Source organism: Rhipicephalus sanguineus, chromosome 10 (genome assembly GCF_013339695.2).
Source record: "Rhipicephalus sanguineus isolate Rsan-2018 chromosome 10, BIME_Rsan_1.4, whole genome shotgun sequence".
Lineage (NCBI taxonomy): Eukaryota > Metazoa > Arthropoda > Arachnida > Ixodida > Ixodidae > Rhipicephalus > Rhipicephalus sanguineus.
This window is the reverse complement of record NC_051185.1, coordinates 133,649,100-133,667,795: the sequence shown is the minus strand read 5'-3', so window position 1 is coordinate 133,667,795 and position 18,696 is coordinate 133,649,100. Positions and strand designations below refer to the sequence as shown.

Genomic DNA, 18,696 nt, shown 5'->3' with positions numbered 1-18,696 from the left:
TGAAATATACGGCCCTTCACATGACCCTTAGCAACGACGGGCAAAATGCACAGAAATAAGAAAGCGGCTATTTGAAGCAACGCCGGCGTGCTTCCCGCTACAAAAACCGCCGATGACGATTTGCCTGCGTCACTTCCTGTTCCGCTCCAACCTTGCTCAGATCGGCGTCATTTTGACCGACTCTTGCGCATGGTTTTCGGCCAAATCTCGAAGGGCAGGAACACATCTAAACGGTGAGTAAACGCAAGCGTACGCGAGAATAGTGTTAATTAACCCTTCGACACAGCCTGGACACCAACCGCGCAGTGCTAGGCCCGTCAGGACGCCCGTAATGCGTTGCCGAAAAGGGGGCCTTCTCCGCCTTGGGACGCCCGCACCGCGCAGCCGCAAAATGGCCGACTCCACTTTTACTTTTGTATTTGTTTTGTCAACTCGCGAAGAAGCCTATTTCAGCCGTCGTCAGAAGGCTTGACAATGGCCGACGTTGGCCAGGAACGATTGCTGCCTCGGAAGCGAGCATCTACTGCGGCGGCATGGCGACATACGTCCACTTACCTCGGCTTCGTGGAGTCTCGCTTCGTGGACGCTAAGTTGCTGCGGCCGCTCGGCACTGCTGCTGCTGCCGCGTGGCTGGCAAGGAGGAGCTGCGCAGCCGCAGCTCACGCGTCACACTTGTAGCGCACAGTCCGGCTTCGCGCCACTCGCGACCGAGTGGCGCTCGCCGGGAAACAACGTGCTTGCAAGGCCCTGATTTTCTTGCACCTTTCGAGTTAGGTCATAAAACTAGTTTAAACACTCAGTGCTTCACCATGCTGTAGTGCGTGGAAATTGTCGGCAACCACTTTCGTAGGTGTGAGAAGATGTCGCTGCAACCAATGTGTTTGTGACCAATCTATGATCAAAATGATCAATTTACTTGCATTTCATACTGACAATTTTTGATAAAGAAGGTACAACCTTACTGTGGGGTTTGTGCATGATGTAGAAGAATACTCTAAAGGAAGTTGTTTCTGGGCTGTATCAATGCCCACTAAGCATGTTATTCCTGGCATGAAAAAGAAATAAACGGGGGGGGGGGGGGGGGAGGTCCTCATTCCTGTCCTTCATGCTTTGTCCAGGATACAACAAGCATGAACAGGATACATCCACCTCCGAATATTGGTGCTGTGTAGACATCTGGATCAAAATTTACTGCTGCTAAAGCGGGAGTAGAATATAAACGTGAATAGTTCCATTAAGTGGAATTTTTATAGCCCTCTATAGTGTAGCAGAAATTGTTCTTCTCAGTGCACTGAGTATGATAGGAGGTGCACAAGACACTGTCAATTCACTATTCACTGAGGGTTAAAGTTGTTGCCATGGGGGCTTCTTAGTGGCACGTTGCAAATGCAGCCATAAAGGATAATTTAGTTGCACTAAATAGTAACCAACAACATGCATGGCTGCCTCTTTTCTTTCATATGCTTTACCTTTCATTTTTTTGGTTTATTCGTACTGTCAAGACAGAGGAAAACAGTAAGTATTTGGCTAGTGATTCACAAAGCTATGAAATGTTTTCAACACGGGTGAAGTGAGTCGTCCTCGAAAAGAAGTCTCGACGCTCGCTTTCTTACTCTCTCAGAATAGAAAACTGAGCTAGTTAGTATGGATGCATACGTAGGGCTGTGCAGCACTCGCAAAAGAAGACCACGGACGAAAGAAGTACACACAACATGCGCTGACTCTCAACGGGATTTTTATTTCGAAAACACAAAAACAGATATCCAGGAAACTTGTCGGACCATGTGACAGGTGCTCAAAATAATAGACAACCTTTCTGGCGGTTGCCCTTTCACTAAGCTAGCACGCAACGATTTTTACGTCAAATTGCCGCACGTGCCAACCAAGTATCCCAGAGCCAGCTGGCTCACGCATCTTGCAGTATGGAAGACCTGGTTAATTTCTTGGGGGAGCTGCTTTTTATGCCTGTCCGACGACAATGATCTGCCAGGGGGGAAGGCTGTGCTTCTGCTGGTGAGCGCTTACGTTCTCCCACTCGAACATTGGGGCACCTTCAGCTCTGATATGATCGGCCGCACAGCATCTGACACGATTCCTACGTCACATTCAACAAACCTAGACATGCGTTTAATGTCGCATCCGTTTCTTGGTTCTGTTGACCCACCGGATTGTGTGTTCTTGTATGCTGGGGCACACATGCTGGACACCCTATTTGGGGAGGAAAAGAAGACGTCTACTCCGTAGCGCCTGGCAACATTTTTTAGGCCGTGTGGGAGCTTGTGTGCGTAGGGTAAACCAGCACATCTTTGTGGCTTGCGGCTGCTTTCAGTTCGCACAGTCTCTTGCCGTACTGACATTTTACACTCGATCAATTTTTCAAATGCCTTTGCAGTTGGGACATACGGGAACCCTGCTTGCCTTAATCTGTCCGTTTGTTTGTCAAAACTGGTGGAGATCATGTGCACGTGTTCTTTGCAAGCCACTCGAGTGGGGACGATACTTTATTTGAGCTCCAGCCATTTGAAGCTTATCAATAGCACTCTCCTGCATCTGCTCTGCCTTGGAAAGGGAAATGTAATAGCCCTAGGTCGGCAAACACACTCGTGAGTTTACTCACTCGGAGTCGGATCAGCCCGTGAGTCTGCGTAAGTCCGGGTGAGTAATATTTTGGTGAGTTTGAGTCTGAGTGAGTCCAGTCGAGGAAATTTTTAGTGAGTCTGAGTCCGAGTGAGCCCTAAGGGCAAGATATATTTCTTGAGTGAGCTCCACCTTTTATTGCCGACCTATGGTCCTATCTACTCGTCGTCAGCATTACTACTGAGTATAAACATAGCTTTATAGACCTCGAGAGCTGGTGTGGTGGTGCTGCTGCTCTCGCCCTCTGTCGGGCCAGCGGCGCACTGTTAGGATTGTCGCCTGCGGGCCCGTCTGCATCTTTCAAGGTGGTGGCGACGGTTGCGGCGGCCGCTTTACACCAAGAACGGCAATCGTAGTTCTTTTTTTTTTGTCTGCGTATACAAATACGCTGCGCTAACTTATGTTTATTTATGTTTCGCTTCCTGTCTGAAAAACTTTTCAAACTACAGCCGTTTAAAGCTGTAATTGAAAAACCAGCATGCAGCGACTCTTGTTAAAGTAAGCATTCCACAAAACTTCGTCCCCTTTTCCCCTCAAGCCATTTGACAAAGACAGTCCTTTTTTTTTTGCCAAAAAGTGCACTGCGAGCCCTACAAAAAAAAGAGGGAGGGGGGGAAGCAGAGAAAAAACAGCTGCTTGCACCGGAAATAAGTTCTGTTCCATCCCTTGGACCCCATTCGTGGAATAGTAGACACACACAAACACGCTCACAATGCGCGCACATTTTTACAGACAGTGAGACTGCAAGCGCCCATCAGTTCATCACTGGTTGTCGTCTGCTAGGAAAGTGCATCACCAGCCCGCGCGTGAACGTGAGGACGAGAAGCGACGATCGTGTGTTGTTCTGTGGTTTCCATAGGGTTGAAAAACGTGTTTCAAAAGGAGTTGTTCATTGCCTGGTACAGAGTGCATGCTAGTGGTCACTGTGTGGTCTGCATAGGTCGGCAAAAATTTTGGAACTCACTCAGACTCACTCAAGAAATATATTTTTCTGTGAGCGCTCACTCGGACTCAGATTCACCGAAATTTTTCTCAACCGAACGCACTCGGACTCAGACTCCCTGAACTTTTTCTCAACCGGATCACTCGGACTCAAACCCACCAACATTTTGCTCAGCCGGACTCACTCAGACTCGTGGCTTGACCTGAGCCTGAGTGAGTTGACTCATGAGTCCACTAAGTGGCATTCTGATCATGGTATAAATGCTCTTGAATGCCAATATCTCAAATAATGGGTGCTCTACCTTTAGGTCTTGTACCTTCAAATACTATATTTCAGGGGTTTCAATCTATTCTGGACGTTTTTATGAAATATAACTTGCACGACATATTTATATTAAGAAAGTAAGTGAAAGAGCTCGGAGGTCATAGCACGTCCCCCCCCCCCCCATTATCGCACCTCTGATCAACAAACACTGAGGTGGTGCATGAATGCTAGTACGTAGAGGTGTGTGGGAATAGATTTGAGTATAAACGTAAGCCGATATAAGGCTGATACGGGAATATTAGGCGCGAAGTGGACACGGACGGATGCAATACCAACACGCCCAGTTGATCACCCTCACAAGGCTGATAGTAATGCAGGTAGCTGAGTGGATGGGATCATAGGTCGGCAATTAAAGGTGGAGCTCCCTCAGACTCACTAAAGCAATATATTTTGCGTTTAGGGCTCACTCGGACTCACACTCACCAATATTTTCCTCAACCAGACTCATTCGGACTCAGACTCATGCAAATTTTCTCGGGCTCGCACTCACCAAAATATTACTCACCCGGGCTCACTCAGACTCACAGCTCGATCTGAGTGAGCGTGAGTGAGTCGACTCATGAGTGAGTTTGCCAACCTATGGTGGTCTGAAAGAAGAATTGATGTGCGATGGAATCTTCCAACATTATTGGGAAATGCATAGTGCAATGAAAGCCGTCGACTACGACGTACGAGTGGAGGTGAGCTTTTGATTTTTCAATGCTCTACATGTGCTGAGCCACATCGAACTCTTTTCGTTCCCAACGAAGAGGACGCTGCAAATGCTTGTCTCTTTCCGCACCGGCTACCCCTGCTCACCGTTCTGGCTGGCAAGCAATCACGCGTGAGAGCAGAAGACGCAGACGGGCACATTGCCCCTCTAGGTGGCCGTTGTCAGCCTGCTATCTTCCTATTTCTTTGCGCCCTTGTAAGTTTGTGTATACATATAAAGCGACACTAAAGAGAAACAATGAATTGGTTTAGATTGATAAAGTGTGCTCGGAGAACTCTTGTGTAGTTTATTTCACCACCATAGGTTTATTATTAGAGGAGAAAGCCAAGTTCAAAGTTTCATTTTTAAATTTCGCGCTGAACTTTGTAATTCGTGACGTAAAAGACTTCAAAGAGCATTTAACATATTTTGGCGCCACTGGCTCGACGAAATTTCCACAAACTCGTTATGTCAAGTCTCTGGCCCCCTCAGAGGACAATGTACTTCGATTTAACCGATTAGGAACTACGTAGGCCCAAGCAGGCGCCGTCAAAAATATGTGACGTCACGGCAAATGGTGCGGGAATTCCAAGGTGGCGTCGGCACCTGTATTTTATTTTTGCGCATTTTCTCGCTTACTAAGCGTCTTCGCGCAGAAAGCGTGGTGTTTTTGGTATCGTGGAAGACTACTTTACTAATGCGAGAAAAATCGTTTTGCTCTTTAGTGTCCCTTTAAAATAAATAATAAAAGGTGAAAAAAAAAAGCTCAAGAGAGTGAGGGCACTTGTGGACGGAATTCGAGGCGTTGCTTAAGTGCCGCGCAGCTGCGGTAGAGTTGTCTTTCAATTTCATCTGACTTCTGTTGTAACCGGCAGAATTTTAAAGCTAGTTGCTTCTGAACGGTGTTCCTACAGCTGTGTTGTCAGCATGCACTGAGAAGTACGAAAAAGTACCCGACTTCGACGTTTTTACGTCCTTTCGGCGAGGAGCCATGCATTTCTACCGTAGCTGCGCGCCCGGAAGCAACAAACGACAATCCCAACTTTTCCGCTGCGGGCGTCTGGTGGCGCTGCCTGTCCGGTTCAAAGCTGCAGCGCACTAGGCCTATACCGGCCTATGTTTATGCTCAATTCTATTCCCACATATCTCAACGCATTCGTGTTCATGTGCCACCTCAATATTTATTGATCAGTTAGGGAAAAGGGTGCCATGACCTCCCCCTGCAAACTCTTTCACGGGAAGTTCTTGATAAAAAAAATCTCGTGTGAGTCGAGTATTTCATAAAAATGTCCTTACTGGACTGCAGCCACTGATAACTTGCATTTGAAAGTATCAGATCAAAAGGTGTATCGTAGAGCACCGATTATGTGAAATACTGGCATTAAAGAGCATTGGCACCAAGATCAAAAAGGCTAGTTTTACCCCCACGAACTCACAAGTCGACTCACTCAGGCTCACCCAGACTTGGGTCAAGCCGTCAGTCTGAGTGAGTCCGGCTGAGTAATGTAAGGCCGAGCAAGAAATGAAAATGACACAATTTCAACAAATTTCACGGTTTTGGCCAAAACGATATTTCTATCCCCTGTAACCTCCTTATTAATGGGATTGTCTGGTAATATTGCGAACATTAAAAACTAACAATTTTTTCAAATGGATTGCGGCTTTATAAAGTTTTTTTTTTTTTGCGTTAGTTTGCCCTGCGGCATCAATACACATTACACAAAATGGTGCAGTTGTGTTTCCTCCATGAAGTCCAGGAGGGACCTATGGTTCGGACCGTATATCCATCGCTGCAAGTCCGGTGGCGTGGTGTGCTGAAGTCCTGCACGCCGCGGGTGGTGTCGACGAGCCGCTTGTAGCCCAGGGCATGTCCATAAGAGGTGGTTCAGGTCTGCGCCCCGCACCGGCGCAGGACAAAATGGGCAGCTTGAAGTTGTGTCGGTGTAGCCCCACTTAGCGCGGATTGAAGGTGTCACAGACGCACTCACGCGAACTCTTCGGAGCGATACCTCCTCTTGATGAGTAAGTCCACTCAGGAGGTCATGACCACACGGAGATATGAGAGCTCATTGAGTCTTCTTTTTCAGGCGTACGAAACTAGCAAGCTATTTCCCGATGAGTGGCAGCTGTTACAGCATGCCATCGCAGTAGACAGTGCATGGGACTCTCGAAGCTCTGTGCTTCATTGCATAGTTTGTTGGGCACTTTTTTTTGCTCGAGCCCATGCCTCATTAACTGTCGGTAACAGCTGTGAGTTGCTCGTATGCTTTCAGAGGCACGTTTGGAGATCAAGGTGTTTCGCCTCTGGTGCAGTGTTTTGCCTTGTCACAGCCGTCTGCGCTGGCACCTGATGTTCTCTCGACACCTGAAAGAAGCGTGCCTGCAACCGGCAGCACGTGCCGGTAGGAATCTGCACGTGACAGACGGCGATGATGAGTGTGTCGTGACAATCGGCATCCCTTTTCAAGTGTGTAAAGAACACACCTTGAGCCGTGGCACTCACTGAGCATGATAGCAGTGCGCCAGGAAACGCCGAAATTGTAGCCGGTTGTGTGCTTCAGTGTTTAATTTGTTACATTACAAGAACCCACACCTTCAAATTTGTATGCTGCAGGGCACCTCAGTGCAAGCCTATGGTTTCATCACGCCTATGCATGAAGAGAAACGCCCGAGGGCATTTAGTTATTTGTTTTATGTGAACACAGCTAGTCACATCTGTGAAGTCGTATGCGAGTGGTGGCTGCACATTTTATTAATTGATGACCGCTTGACCCTTTCTTTTTGCAAAGGCTAAACATTCAGGCATTGGAGGTTTGGGTTGGCCAAAAACAGAGACTTCCTCCAGTAGCCCAGACATCATATTTTTTAGCGCAAACAGGAAGAAAAAGAACGAACTGGCTGAGAAGAGAAGAAGACAGTGCACAGGGCAAGCGCTAAACATCAACTGGTTTTATTTAGAAAAAACCACGGAAAAGACAGATCACCTGAAGCGCATGCGCGCAGTCGTAGCATAGCTAATCAAACATCGACATGAATAATCTGAACTCGTTGCCGTACAAATGTATAGACGTATCACTAATACACTCTGTGCCCTTGCTCCTAATATGGAAAGCTTCCAGCAACTCCCTTCCCAAGGTATCACCACCCCTACCCAGAATCTTGATCTCGCTTAGCCGCGGTGCACACGTGCAGGCTGCGCAATGAACCGGTAAATGCGCATTACTACCATTTTTCAAGGACAGCTCATGTTCCCGCGCACGATCGTTGATGCACCTCCCGGTCTGACCTATGTAGGTCTTCCCACATGATAGTGGTATGGCATACACCACGCCTATTGCGCACCTCACGTACGACCTGGCATGGTTCTTTTTGCATCCATGCTTGTCTTTTTCATCGCATACGCGTGCGCACAGGCCACCCAGTTCCTCCAGTAGCTACGCAAAAATCCAGCGCGTGGTGTACGCTCAACTTGTAGCATTTGTCTTCATAATGGCCCGAGCCCAGCCTCGAGTGTTCCAACGGAGACCTCTGGTCGTAATGCCCGTACATTGCCAACAAACTTTTGACGAGTCGTGCCGGGGAAATCGCATTCCAGATCGAAACAGGCAGGGGTGCAACAACTATGCCAGTTGCGTCAATTTTGTAGAATTCCTTATTTTTGCGCCAAGCTGAGCCAAAACCATGAAATTGCACCATGCATTGTTGAAATTGCACCATGCTGCACCAAAATGGCTGACCAGCCTCAAAATTTTTTCAGGCACTCTAGTTCTAGCAAGAAATGAAGGCCGCATTGGTTGCCTGCAGTTTGGTCATCATTATTATCCAGTCCAATCCAGACGTTCAGACCCTAACACCACTGTGATAGAAAGGAAAAAAGGACGGCGGTTCTAAAATTTCCTGGCCCTATTCTATCGCGTGCAGAAGGTCTTTTTAAGCCACTTTCGCTGCAGTACACGGGTGCCCTGTGGAAAAGCGTACAAAGATTTAGAAGGGGCTATTAGTAATGGCTGTCATGGTACACAGCAGATTTTGTTCTTAATTGCTCATACGTGTACGCACCACATAATTACGAGTACTAGTATGATTGCTGACATCTAAATAATTTACTGGCAATCACTCAGAGCTCTGTATGATGTTTCTGCGGTCCTGACAAACAATAAAACAAAAACGTACACCAATTTACTTTTTTCGCTGCCCCTTTTCACTCCTGCTTTACAAATCTCCTGAATTCCGAGGTCGCCTGGTTGGCAGATTTAGAATAGCACATGCAGCACCTGTCAAATAGTTTGAAAGGCTCTGCACATGCTAATGGGTACTTGGTCATTGTTTGCACTGTGGGGTGGTTCAACACATTGCTTTTATTTATTTATTTATTTATTTATTGTACCCTCAAAGCCCGAGGGTATTACAGAGGGGAGGGGTACACGGGAAATTGTACAACAGTTGGGTAGTAATATTATAAAGTAAGAAAGTAATACACTAGCATAATAAAACAACACACTAGTAATAGCAGTACATACAATGTAGTTAGGCAATGTTTTACACAAAGGGCTGTAAGTACTGTTGTAAAGAAACAAGGTAACACAATAATAATTCCTGCATATACAATGTTAGCTAATTTTTCTTAATTACTCAACATCAAAACGATAAAAAGAACATGTTAAAATTTCCTAGTTAAACACTGTTAGCTATCATTGATGGCGACTATGTCATTGGGAAGGTGGTTCCATTGCCAAGATGTTCTGGGGAAAAGGGAATGATGGAGAGTGTGTGACTTCGTAGTGATGGTCGATGCGGCTGCGAAATGAAGTCATTCTCAAGAGCTGGATGATGATAGAAGCATGCCATCTGTCTCCGAGACGATGGAAAGCATAAGTTAGCTTTCATTGAAGTTATGCTGGAAGTACGGTTATAATTACGAACTGAATTGTTTTCAACGAGCTCAAGAGAAAAGATGAGATTCTGGTTGTGTGGGTCCCACATTGCTGCAGCATATTCTAATTTGGGGCACACTAATTACTGGTAAAGTTTTAAGGATGATGGGGCATTAGAAAAGTTGTGACTTAGATAGCCAAGCATGCTGTCAGCTCTTCTGATTATGTGCACAATGTGAAGGGACCAGGTTAGATTTCAAGTTATATGAACGCCCAAGTATTTGTATGAGTTCACAGGATCTAAGGGGATATTATTCAAATGGTAGAATGGAAGGGTCATAGAATTTTTGTGAACACGTAAAATTTTATATTAATATTTAGTTCCGTTCGCCAGGTATTACACCATGTAGCGTAAATCTGATTGAAGAGCATCAGAATCGTCAATACTGGGTATTTCACGATGAATTACTCAATTGTTGGCAAGCGAGTGAACGTGAGAAGTCAGTGAAGAAGGTAGATCGTTAATATAAATTAAAAAACTAGGGGTCCTAGGACTGATCCCTGATGCACACCTCAGTGAATGGCGAGTCATGATTATTAGCAGTTACGAAGCGATAGCGGTTAAAAAGAAAATATTCAATCCATTTCAGTGTGTTACTGTCGAGGTTTAAAAGACATAGCTTGGAAAGAAGGAGTGCATGGCAAACCTTGTCGAACGCTTTACTGAAATCTAAAAAAACAGTCAGCAGATGAGGTGCAATCTAATATACAGTGTAGTCCATGAGAGAGAGAGAGAAAAGACATTTATTTGGTCTAAAGCCCCTCCTTGCGTTTTCTGCCGGCTAGGTTAAGTAGCGCCAACTCGTCCTCCCCCTCTCCCTTTACACCGGCTCCCCGCCTAGCGGAAACCGAAGTGCCGCCGTGACGTTTCTGCTGCTTTTCCAGTTGATGCACCCGCCCCATGCCCACCCATGCCCTCGTGACGCAGAAACACCGAGCGAAAACTCGCTTGGCGGCAGGCAGTTTACGACGAACCTCAAAACAACAACGCTTGCGAAACGGAGAATGAAATATTTGCTTTCTCGCATGTGCACATGCGTGCACAGAAACGAGATGAAAGGAAAAAGCGGAAGGAAGTGGCTCAAGAACTTCCTTTTGGAAGCTCCGGAACCGGAAGTGGACGTCGTCGTCGAAACAATAGATGGCGGTACTTAAAAAAAGCGGCAGTAGACGCGATGGAGGGGCTTTAATTTGGTCCGGAGGGAAGAGTATGAGATTCTAAAAAGACAGGGCGTGCAAACCCGGACACAAGAAAGAAGTCGGGACACCACAAACGCCGACTAACAACTGAAGAGACGCACAACGGTGGAAAAGAAAGAAGGCACGAAAACCTATCTGCGCATGCCCATGCAACAGGCGAACCTATCAATCCGGCACGCGTGGCGGTCTACGTGGAAGATAACTGTTAAGGCATTTCATTTCATCTTTATGCAAGTTAATCGACGGTTGGCTCACGCATGCGCTACCACTATTCTCGATATGCCATGCTTCAATCATCAGGCGCGTTTCTTAATTTCTATGCCGGTACAACAATGCCCATTCATCAAGTTTTGGCGTGCACTTACAATCTCGACAATGTAAAGATAGATTAGAAGGCGAGCCTCCTGTTAGCGATCTCTTATGTTCCAACAATCTGGTTGATGCATCGACCCGTCTGTCTACGTAGAAGCGGCCGCAGCTGAAAGGGACCTTATACACCACACTCGTACGGCAATCAGTGAATTTGTTGGTGTGTTTTACGAAACAAATATCGGTCCGCTTCATGTCTCTTACTCCCTCATTCTTCCTCTGCACAGTGGCACAAATCTTACCTAGCTTATTGGCAGCCGTGAAAGCAACATTAACGCTGTATCTACTTCCTACTTTCTTTAGCCTGTGAGATATGCGATGAATGTACGGTATACCTACGACACGTTTCTTCCTATCGCTTTCTGCAACCATGCTCGGACTTAACACAATAGACTTCTTTAAACGTTCAGCGACAGTGGCCACTGCATCACGAGGATCTAAAAGACGCGTAACCTGTGCGTTAACGCTATCACTTATTTCGTGCTCATGCGACTTGGTGAGGGCTGACTTAAGGCAAGACATGGCGATGCCGTTTTTTAGAATCTTCGAGTGCTTCGACGAAAAATTTAACAGCGGTTTGGAAGATCTAGGAGCATACTGCCAGCACACGTGGTTCTTTTGGAACGTTAAGGAAATGTCTAGAAATTGTATTCCGTTATTCTGAGGCACCTCTTTAGTAAAGTTCAGCCCTCCTCCATTTAATTCAAATTTTTCGCTCACTGAAGCTACCACCGTTTCAAAGTCCTCACCACTACAAAAAATCAAGTAATCGTCCACATAACGAAAAACCTTAATAACCGAATTACCTAAGGCGCCTTCCAAAAGTTTGTCAATCTTGCTAAGGTATAAATCACTAAGAACCGGAGCAACGTTAGAACCAGTACATATACCTGATTTCTGCACATAAACGCCTTCCTTCCAACCTACCAGCGTCGACTTTAAATACATGGAAAGGATTTCTAGAAATGCCCCGGTAGAAACACCACATTTATCGGTGAAAACCGTCTGGTCGCCTTGTTCGTTAATACATTCATTAACACATTTTAATAAGTCCTCATGCAGCAAAGAGTAATACAGGTCTTCAATATCCATACTAAAAGCATTACAACAGCCGGGGTTCTCTTCTGAGAGGAACTGAGCTAGCGCCTGAGAATTACGCATACGAAAAGGGTCTGAAAAACTCAAAGAGGTTAAGCAGTTCTGCAAATAACTAGATACAGCGACTTGCCAGGTGCCTTGCTCTGAAACTATTGCTCGAAATGGGATCTCGTTCTTATGTGTTTTGGCTGAAAAAAACAAGTCTAAAGTAAGTGATTTAGCCTTCTTGACATTACAAGCTATTCTCTCAAGGTTATTTCTTAACAAAAGGTCGACAGCACGTTGCCTAACTACCGATGGTTTAAAGGGGCCCTCTAACACTCTGCAACCCCCCATTTTTTACTCGTGGATTGCGTAGACTGAAGTACGGACAAACTAGTGCAGCAAGAATGGCAGCGATAGCGGCACGCTGTACAAAGTTATTCAATTTAGAAAATTCAAAATACAAGAAAAAAATGCCTACCCTCAACTCAGTTCTCGCGGGGTCACGTGACCACATTTCACTCTCTGCTGTGACGTCGGATGGCGCTCCAATGAAATGGGCTGAAAGCTCCTACGTAGGGGAAGCTCGCACACCATTGTTGCCTGTTCAGTCGAATGTATTGATGACGCTGTTGCTACAGCAACAAGGAGCGGGGTGCCTGACCACGCCGTTTTGTTTACACGGTCGAACAGCTGGGTGAGGCCGTGAAAAAGGCGAAAAAAAAAAAAGCGCTTTTGCTTCGAAGCGAGGCTTTGCGCGTCGTTCCTTACAACGACACTCCAAGGCAGCAATCAGACTCCTCGGACTCGCATTCGACACCAGCGAGAGGTGTTGACGACGACCGTACGGCATCGCCGTCGCCGCCTGGAAGCTGACCCCCGGACGGTGATGCAGCTGGCTGGATACAGAGGCGAGATGGAAGCCGCTTTGTAGTGGTGGCTGTAGTGATCTTCGTTTTTGCGATGGCGTCTGTTTGAGGACCAATGAAAAGCTCGGAAAAGAAAAATTAAGCTCAGTAATAATCCAAATTTTGATGCTACGCCACGATTGCGTCTAACGTTACATTCGTCCTCTGATAGGCTGCGCCAATCTTCGTCATTTCCGCCCACATAGTACTGGCGAGCGCCACTATGCGCCGATGCGGTCGGCAGCGATGTGGTGATTTTATTGCATGATTAAAATACTAAATAATTTGATATCGGTGCTTAGACCTATGCTAAAATTATCCCCAGCCATCGGTCTACGCAAACCACAAACAAAAAATAGGTGCTTCAAAAGTGTTGGAGGGCCCCTTTAAGTTTTACCATCCGAAAATTCTTTATGGCTGTTAATACTTTTTCTGAGAACAAACTGTCTGGCATAATTACAAAATACACTTCCTTATCTGAAATTACTGGCCTGAGTTTCTTCTCGACACAGTAATTAACCAAAGGCCGGATAGGATCAGGACACTTGAAATGCATATTAGAACTCTTGATACTAGCAACGCAGTCTGAAATGCAGTGGGAGCGCTCTTCTTCAGGAACGAGTCTAGTGATTGTACGCGGCAAACTTAAAACGTCTATTGGTTTCAGGTTCATCTTAAAACAGTATTTATGACCTAAGGCTAGGGTTTTGCACTGACTATCATCTAAGGCAGCTCCACCAAGGACTAGCAAGTTATTTTGCGGTGAAACACTGGAAATAATCTTCCTCTTACATGGTAGAAGTTCTCGAAGTTTTACCTTCCATATGAATTCCGCATGCTGGTTAGCTACCCTCATCCAGTCGGCGTACATCTGCTTCTGGCGGCGATCGTCACGCCAAGTCGAGCAACGGACCTTGAGGCATTCCTGGTAAAGTTTCACTTGATGCCATGATTCTGCGGTCATTATGGCACATATCCTCCTGGCATGTCTTCAGTTGTTAGTCGGCGTTTGTGGTGTCCTGACTTCTTTCTTGTGTCCGTGTTTGCACGCCCTGTCTTTTTAGATTGAATACTTAGCAACTAGCTCAGCTCTCTGTTATTCTAAGGGTATGAGATGTTTACACGTTCAACTCATGGCTAGTCCCATGTAGGGAAGGGGAAGCCGAGCCTTTCCTTCCTCTCACAGTCCTTCCGGACAGCCAGGAGCTGGACGTTGTAGCTGGGGTTGTTTATAGCAGTGGTCCACCAGGCTTCTGGACTGTAGTCCTGCAACGCAGGGCATCACCAGAGCACGTGTTTCAATGAGTTAACGTCACCGCAGTCTGGGCATGTTGGATCTATCTCCGCATGTATCCTACTCATGAAGCTCCTTGAAGGATACGAGTCCATTTGAAGCATTCTCAGCGTGATAGATTGTGCTCTACCAAGTTTGTGGTGAGGGGATGAAAACACCCGTCTAATCCCCTGTAGTGCGAGGTAATCTCGTGAAAGGTGACTAGTGGATCACCGAACTCAAGCTGTGCCGAACCATTAGAGGGCCCCACATCGCCGCGTCATACGAATCCTCGCGCACGATTATGAGCGATCTAGTTGGGGTTCGGTTGGCCCGGTATTACGTCCGGACCCGTGTGAGCTGGGAACCAGACAATGCGGTGAATTACGTCCTGCAAGGGCCTGCCGTTAAGGACCCTCGCAGCCTCTCTTGAGATTAGACCCGACTGAAAAGCCCTGACGGCAGCTCGTGAGTCGGTGTAAATGGTGGTGCGTTTCGGATCCAGTAGTGCCATAGCCACAGCTACCTGTTCAGCTACTTCTGCCATTGATGTGCGAAGTGAGGCTGATGAGAGAAGGTCTACTTTGTGGTTGACTATAGCGACCGAAAATCTGCAAGCGTTTTCTTGACGAGCTGCGTCTACGAAGGCTTCCGTACCCACTGTGTTCTTCAAGAGTGTGTTGGCCCTCGCGAGCCTTCGACCCTTATAGAATTGTGGATGGACGTTTCTTGGAAATGGGTCAACAATGAAGGATTCTCTGACCTGACTGTCTAGTTGAATAGCCTCGCCTTTGTTAATGCCGGGGTGCAGGCCTGCGGCATGTAATAGGTCCCTTTCTTCTCTAGTTCCATTCGTACTGGTTGTAATTGGGATACCGAGCACTTTCTTGATACTTTTGCGCATGAGTGTATCTATCTTATTCTTTTCTGATTTTGTCCAATTAAGAGCCGATACTATGTAGTTGACGTGGCTGATAAGGAAGGCATGATGAACCCTAAGCAGCATGTCCTCCCCTATTCCACCTTTCCTACCGGAAACTCTCATGATTAGCCTAATGACGTTTTCCGTCTTTGTGGTTAGATGAGCTATGACCCTGGCATTACATTCTTTTGCATCTATCACGAGACCCAAGATCTTAATAAAATGAACTCGTGGGATGTCTTTGTTGTGGATACTGATGGGTATTTGATTAAGGGGGGTTGAACCCCTAGCTCCCCGTCGTGCTTGTCTATACAGCAGCTCTGATTTCTCCAGAGAGAGTGCAAGCCCTGTGTCTGCCAGGAAAGACTCAGCCGCATCCAGAGCTTCTTGGAGGGCTTGCTCCACAGTAGCCTCTGAACCCCCTGGACCCCTATTGTTATATCGTCCGCGTATAATGCGTGGCCGATGTGGGGTGCTGCTGCAAGCTTGCTCGATAGTTTGCTCATGGCGATGTTAAATAGAAGAGGGGAAATGACCGCCCCTTGTGGAGTACCTCTGCTCCCTAGCGCGTATACTCCTGAAGTCAAATGTCCTATCCTTAAGGTCGCCATTCTGTTTTCCAGGAAAGATTGTACAAAAGAAAAAAAATTTGTTTCCCAAGTTCCAAGTAGATATTTCTTTAAGGATGCATTCGTGCGTGATCTTATTGAAGGCTTTAGTTAAGTCTAATGCGAGGATTCCCTTGACGTCTTTGTTCTGTGAGTCAAAGATTTGCGTCTCGAGCAGAAGCATAACATCCTGGTTAGAAAGAGCCGGTCGGAAACCTACTACGTTGTGTGGGAAGAGCCCCTTGCGCTCGATGTATCTAGATATTCTGTTACGTACTGCATGTTCCATAACTTTACCTATGCATGAGGTTAGGGATATGGGCCGGAGATTCTCCAGGCCGGGAGACCTGCCTGGTTTTGGGATTAGGATTACCGTGGCCATCTTCCATTCTGAGGGGACCAATCCATTCTTCCAAACCTTGTTGATCTCCTTAACCATGGTCTGAATGGCTTTATCATCCAGGTTCCTAAGGAGTCTGTTACGACCCCGTCAGGTCCTGGAGCAGACCTACTGTTCAGATTGTGAAGTACCTCTCGAATTTCTGCCTCCAAGAAAGGGGCATCCAGTTCTGGGGCGGGTATGCCGCCATAGCGGAGTGGGGAGTGGGAATTCGAATTTTGATCCAGCTGAAGATACTTATTGGCTAGGGTCTGGAGGAGGACTGATTCAGAAGTACCCTCTGCTTTGGCTTTGTTAAATAGGCGGTTGACCGCAAGTCTTTGATTGCCCTTGGCCTGCCCGTCATCTAGTAAATGCCCAAGGAGTGCCCATTTACCTCCCCTACCCATGGTACCATTGGCTGCCAGACATGCATCTCTCCATTGTTGTTTATTTAACTCATTACGGTGTTCTTCAGTAAGTTTGTTGATTTCCGAAACTTTCTTTCTTAGCCTACGGTGGTCTACCATGGTGGTGAAAAATGAGTTAGAATCGAGAAAGATTGGTGAAAATTACATGTTCAAGAAGTTGGCAACAGGTGCTGGTCAGACCGTAATCCATGGGTGAGCTTTTGTTGCCGGACTTATGTAGCAGAACCACTTTCCCTATTTTTCATTGCGAATGCTGAACAGATGTGTTTATGGATTGCTGAAAGATTTGGTCAGTATGATGGAACTAAAGATGCTAGTGCTTTTTAAAATTTGCTGTTAATTCCATTGAAACCCGGAGCTGAATTAAAGGGTAATTTATCTATGAGCTTAGCAGTACCAGATGAGTGAACTGTTACAGGATCCATGACAAGATAGTCGCGGCAATTAGTATTTGGTAGGTGAATATTGGATGAAACCGAAAAATTATTTGAAAATGTATCGTTAAGAGTGATTAGGCAAGCGTCACTTGGAATTATGTTGCCTTGTGCATCTTTTAGTATGATAGTGCTATCGCAAAAGGGGTTAATGACCTGCTAGAACTTAACGAATATCAGTCCTGAGCATTTTGGGTAGTGTATGGTTAAGTAATTGTCTTTAGCTTTTTTTTTAGTGCAGTTGAGTATGCATGATTACCAACGTTACAGGATTCCCAACGTGCTTGATTAGAAGAAGATTTAGCTATGCGATAGAACCGTTTCATTCTGTTAGATACGTGCTTGATGTATGAGTTATACCAAGGGGCTTGCGTATTGGAAATGATGACATGATTGGGAATGTATTTTTCTGTCAGTAGACACACCTTATCTACAAAAATATCCCAGTCAGTCAAAAACGACAGTTTCCTCATATGGACCCCCGCCCACACGGACCCTCTGCTTGCGGGCAACGTGCCTGCCGACAGTCCCGATGTCTCGCACACTTCGACAGCGATGCGGGAATGGACGTGGGGGGATCGCATGACCACTTTCAGAGACATCACACAACACTACAGACTGAACAGATGCAAATATCCACCACCCCACGCCAAACTAAACAAGAAACAGCAGGTTGCCTGGAGACAACTACAGACACACGTACCCAAATCCAGTGATCCTTCGCCTCTGCTACCCAGACATTTATACGTCCGACGCGTGTAAAGCGTGCGGAGCCAGAGCGACGCTGCAGCACTTGCTGTGGAAGTGTACCGGTAGCGAGCAGCAGTCCCCTACGAACCCGGTAGACATGGCAGTCTCGAACCGCGAGGCGCGATGGGAGGCGGCTCTGCTCAGCCACGACCTTGCCGATCAACTGTGGGCCGTCCGGCACGCCCAGGATGCCGCCCGGGTCCAAGGACTCGAGGCCGTCACCTAGGCCGGGGTGCTTGTAGCCCCACCCCGCTCAATGACGCCGGACATATTCAATAAAGTTTTTACTCACTCACTCTGATAATCACGAATAACTTTCTTGACCTTAGGAAAGAAGATGGCTCTTAAGGGCTCGTTTTTCTTTGTTAGACACAATATTAGTGAGAACTAACAAACAATAATGCCAACGAATGTATAGGGGATGTTATTTGTAGTGATATAAATGTGAAGAAAGTAAAGTGGACGCTTATATCCACTGTGCACAAGTTAGCTCATGTTTAATGGTTTTTACGTATTTTTGTTGTCTTTTCTAAAAGTAAGCCTTCTTTGCTATACTGCTCCAAATTTGGATTTTTGTGCTCCAAAAGCAACATTTTGCTTCTCCAACTATTGCTCCAAATCCCATTTTGGCTGTTGCACGCCTGAACAGGTCTTCCCCACTATGCAGCCTTAAGGAATAAACCAGCCCGAAGCGCTGAATTCGCAAGAGCAAATGGTTGCTCTAACGTAAATATGTACGAGGCAGCATGGCACAACCACCCGGCGGCTTTACTGCCCTTTGTGATGTCACTGTTGCCAGCGCATTCTTTCGTT

At 46.4% G+C, this 18,696-nt stretch overlaps 3 protein-coding genes across 6 annotated transcripts in view; 2 read left to right on the top strand and 1 right to left on the bottom strand.

Moving 5' to 3' along the window:
* Window positions 1-769, bottom strand: part of LOC119372474 (complex I intermediate-associated protein 30, mitochondrial) — a 159,476-nt gene extending 158,707 nt beyond the window's left edge. For 2 of the 3 annotated variants that reach the window (XR_005179549.2, XR_005179548.2), the window contains exon 1: window positions 556-769. The gene's annotated coding sequence lies outside the window, so the exon portion shown is untranslated. The remainder of the gene's footprint in view (window positions 1-555) is intronic. The other variant, XM_037642949.2, reaches the window with a different exon arrangement.
* LOC119372473 (protein shifted) overlaps window positions 1-18,696 on the top strand; it is a 709,384-nt gene that overhangs the window by 675,602 nt on the left and 15,086 nt on the right. The gene's annotated exons all lie outside the window — the stretch shown is intronic.
* The window catches only part of LOC119372472 (DNA-binding protein P3A2), a 210,871-nt gene continuing 192,203 nt past the window's right edge, over window positions 29-18,696 (top strand). Inside the window, exon 1 of one of the 2 annotated variants that reach the window (XM_037642941.2) lies at window positions 29-233. The gene's annotated coding sequence lies outside the window, so the exon portion shown is untranslated. The remainder of the gene's footprint in view (window positions 234-18,696) is intronic. The other variant, XM_037642943.2, reaches the window with a different exon arrangement.